The sequence below is a fragment of the Schistocerca cancellata genome, chromosome 9 (assembly GCF_023864275.1).
Source record: "Schistocerca cancellata isolate TAMUIC-IGC-003103 chromosome 9, iqSchCanc2.1, whole genome shotgun sequence".
NCBI classification, from domain to species: Eukaryota; Metazoa; Arthropoda; class Insecta; order Orthoptera; family Acrididae; genus Schistocerca; species Schistocerca cancellata.
In genome coordinates, this window is record NC_064634.1 from 98,510,683 (window position 1) to 98,515,203 (window position 4,521).

General features: G+C 45.6%; 1 non-coding gene across 1 annotated transcript; it reads right to left on the reverse strand.

The window, feature by feature from the left end:
* Positions 1-3,261: 3,261 nt before the first annotated feature.
* Positions 3,262-3,335, reverse strand: Trnat-ugu (transfer RNA threonine (anticodon UGU)). The gene has a single exon. It is a non-coding gene; the product is annotated as a tRNA-Thr (tRNA).
* Positions 3,336-4,521: the final 1,186 nt, after the last annotated feature.

Here is a 4,521-nt window from a genome sequence, read left to right on the forward strand (position 1 = left end):
ATTGGTTGGGAAATAGGCAGACGGACGTAAACCAGTATGTGCGGATTTGTATAGAGTGTGCACAAAGAACAAATTTGTGATGAACAATAGCAGCATTGCAGAGATTACCTGAAGCAGTAGCACCATTCAGAGTTCTGGGGATTGATTTTTTAGGTCAATTCAATAAAACATCTACAGGGAGTAAGTATGTACTTGCAACCATAGATCACTTTTCAAGATAGGTATGATCTCGATGCCAACTCAGAAGGCAGCAGCAGTGGCTCAAGCACTTGTAAATGGTTGGATACTGGAGTCTGGAGTGCCTGAAATAACGGCAACAGACCAGGGAACGAAATTAATGTCAGATCTATTCAAGGAATTGTGTAAGTTATTGAATGTGAAGAAGTTGAGGACGAGTCCTTTGCATCCACAAGCCTATGGAAGAACTGTATGCATAGGACAATCGGGAAGGTGTTTGGATACTATGTTGACTCACACCACACCAACTGGGATGTCTGTTTGATGTATGTCGTCTCGGCCTACAGCTCAAAACAGTGTCCAGATACAGGTTTATCGCCATATGAAGTAGTATATGGTCGTAAAATGCCATCACCGTTTGAAATATTGAAGACGAAGAAGTGGAACACTGGAGAGTCTTTTACGGAATTTGCCAGAGTGATTAGGGAAATTTGGAATAGAATACAGAGGGCAAGTATACGAGCACTGGAGAAGCAGAAAGAACCAGTGGACCATACGGCAAAAATGCCACAGGATAAGGTAGGTCAATGGGTGATGCTATGAACTTCATATACGCCGAAAGGAAAGATAAAGAATTTTTTTGCAACGTGTCAAGGGCCATACCAAGTGGCAGAGATTACATCGCTAGCAAATGTCAAGATTCAGTTGCCGACGAGAACAACTGTACATGTAGGGCGGTTGAAACCTTCTCAAGAGAATCTGGAGGTTATTCCAGGGACAGGAGATGTGGACCAGAAGGGGAGTTGAGGAGAAAGGTATCGGAAGATAAACAAGAGGTTTTAAATGAAACGATAACGAGGGACCCGTATGGATTAAGGTCTAGGAGATAGCCATTTAATATTTTTCTTAGGTTAGGAGCACCAATTAATTTAAGGGGGAGGGAAGTAATAGGTATTCCTGCCCATAGGTGAGCTGCAGAGAAGGGGAGATGATGCTGTTGATAGCAGGGGTGGAAGTGTTACGGTACCAGCACCTGGAAGCGGAGTGGTCTTTGCCAAGCAGGAAGACGTAGTGACCATCAGTGATCACTGGTTGGGACGGGTGGTATTCAATGCATGGGAGATGCGCAACGAGGTGAGAATATTGGAAGAAGCATTCGACAAATCCAGTCAGGTAACGTAAAGGCACGGCATACCCCAAAGGAAGTGCCAGGGTATATGAGAGAGAGCATGGAGCATATGAGTAATTAAGGAGTGAGATGACCCAAGTACTGAGGGTTATTCCACATACACGGAGGAAGAGGGTTTGGATCGACGCTGGAGGTATTGTTATGAAAACAGTAGTTGGCTCTGCTGGTGAGCAAGATCTTCGAAGGGTGAACAACACAATAGAAGAGGTTAAGCAATGGGCAAAAGGGAAGTGAGTGACTGGCACACTCCGCAGATTGCAAGTTTAGAGAAGGAAGTATTGAATAACACACGACTATTACGACAACCGTCTGGAGAAGTAATGTGGTATGCCAGAGTTGGAGAAGAGGCAGTTGATCAGAACAGGGAATAACAAACCGAAGTAGAAGTCTTAGGTAGTAGTTATGACAAAATGGTTGTAGTCCGTAGAACACGGAGTTTGGGAAGCAAGAGAGAAAGTAACAGAACTACAGGAGGTTGTGCATCAGGCTGTAAGAGGTCGGCTAGGGGTAAACTTGTTGTCACCAGAGCAATATTTAGAGGGTCTAAGAAAAGTGCAGAAGGAACTACTGCCGGATTTGGGTTGGTTTTAGAATCCGAGCACAAAGACGTACCCTTTTGCTTCAAGGTAGCCACAGTATCAGTGAGAACTAATGGGGCGGACATTTACATTTCCGCTTCTGTACCAGTAGCAGGAAAACAAGCATGTCAAGAGTGCTTTATAGTTCATGCGTATCCTATCAAGTGGGTGACATTGAAGAAATTTGTAAGGGTAAAAACGCAGCGACTGTTATTCATTGCAAAAGACAAGGAAGATATGTAGAAATGGAAGAAGCGAAGTTACAGAAATGCTATCGAGGGGAAATCATAGTCTGCCCGAATGCGGTAATAAGAGAAGGGTACGGTTCCTCCGCAGTGAAATTGCTAATGGGACAAAGAGAGGTAAGAGAATGCAATAAAGAAGTGATCGAACCGGATTTGTACTTTCTGCAGGTCGAGGTGCATTGGTTGTACTCTACCTTTGACGAGATGGTAGTAGTGGCTAGTTGTCTCGAGCAGGGGAAGGTTAAGTCAGCAAAGAGGCTAGAACAAAAGTAGTTTGTTATTAAATGGAACAGCGTGTGAGATAATGGAATCTATTTTCCGTCTGGTCGCCACGATTTCAGTGATAACTCACCTGAATATTTCGCGCCGGCCGCTGTGGCCGAGCGGTTCTAGGCGCTTTAGTCTGGAACCGCGCTGCTGCTACGGTGGCAGATTCGAATCCTGCCTCGGGCATCGATGTGTGTGATGTCCTTAGGTTAGTTAGGTTTAAGTAGTTCTAAGTCTAGGGGACTGATGACCTCAGATGTTTAGTCCCAAAGTGCTTAGAGCCATTTGAATTTTGAATATATCGCAGCCTCATTTTTATTGGGCTGAGGACCCCACGGAAGTGCTGCCTGCCGCAGATCTAATCAGCTTAAGTCAAACTCCAGGGCCAGAGTTAATGCATTCTATAAACAGACTTCTGAACCACCAGGAAGGATGAGTCTCCCTGGAAGTCTTCTTGCAACATGTAAATTTATATCGGGAAAGTCGGCACAGGAAAGAGACAACAGTGACTATTGTATACCAGCCACTGCAGTGGCACTTGTTTGGCTGAGTGTAGTCCTTGTTTTGGTATGTAGAAGACGAAGCACAAGACTAGAGTTTTTAGTCAGCCGTCATTCGGATTCCAGTGGACTGGATGCCCTGAGTACAAAAGCCGCAGAAGGAAGATGAACACACAAGAGGGTAGTGTTATGGATAACTGAATCATTTTAGCTTGTTACTTTGGAATAGAGAAATTACAATGAAATGAACACCCTTAGCTGCTTACAGGCGTTGACATACGTCAACGGGAACAGATGAAAATGTGTGCCCCGACCGGGACTCGAACCCGGGATCTCCTGCTTACATGGCAGACGCTCTATCCATCTGAGCCAGCGAGGACACAAGAGGATAGCGCGACTGCAGGGATTTATCTCTGGCACGCCTCCCGCGAAACCCACATTCTCAACGTATTGTCCCGCACTACATTCGTAGTGCCCCCGCCCATTATACTCATTACTCGCGGCGCGTTGCCGATTCCCGTAAGAGTTCGGGCACTGTTTGTGCATTCGCACAGAAGAAGAAGATGGTCAAGTTGCCGGTGAGCATTAACTATATACATTTTACTAAGACGGTATCTGTTCTTTCGGACATGTCCGAAAGAACAGATACCATCTTAGTAAAATATATTTGGGATAGAGAGTTAGAATTTATTGTGGAAAAAGGCTGGTATTGAAATAAAATCCACGGTTTTGAGTTAAAGAGGAGAGCAAGGAGCCCTGTATAAATGCGTAAGATTAAGTGAAAGGGTTAAGGAAACCAATTGTTAGAATAATTCTTAAGAGGTGAAACAGGGCCAGAAAGGCTGGTAGCCAGGAACTCTAGCGTAAAGGATAATCTAGTCTGGTCGACCCGAGGGGCCACGTCTCCATAAAAAGGAGGGCAATGTAGCATATCGACCACATTTTGTCAAAAAGGACGGCAGAGCGGAAGTGAGATGCAACAGAGACAGCTGCAGGCAGGTAAGTGTGTTATGCATTGAGAAGCAAAACACGGCTGACAGATACTGCGACACAGAGCGAGGTGGATGTGTTGTGGAAAAAGTTGATGCTGAAGTATGCTAGTGTAAGAATGGAAGCCTTCCCTCACTTGCCACCACGAAGTGTTTACAGTACGTGCCTTAAGCCCTAAGCAAACATAGCCTGTAGCGTACAACCACTCAGCCATTCGTGCACTGAAATATTCTCATCTCAGTATCACAGCCTGCACCTGTGAACGCAGAGCCACACCCTGCAATGCAGTACGGAGCACACTGTTTGACCACGGGACAGGTCAGCCTGTCCTGAGTCACGACCGATCGCTGGAGGGAGTCACGGCCGGCCCGTGGGATTGCCTACTGGACTGATCGTAGCCGGAGATGTTGAGTGATGTCACACTTGGCCCCGTTCTCTATTGTGTATAACGCCTCCATCAAGCCATTCTGAATGTACTACGGCCGAGAGCGGATATAAAGAAGTTAATTAAACGAATTCACCGCCGTCCTGATGACTCATTTCACTCTCCACGGCTGACAATCAAAGGATGATCT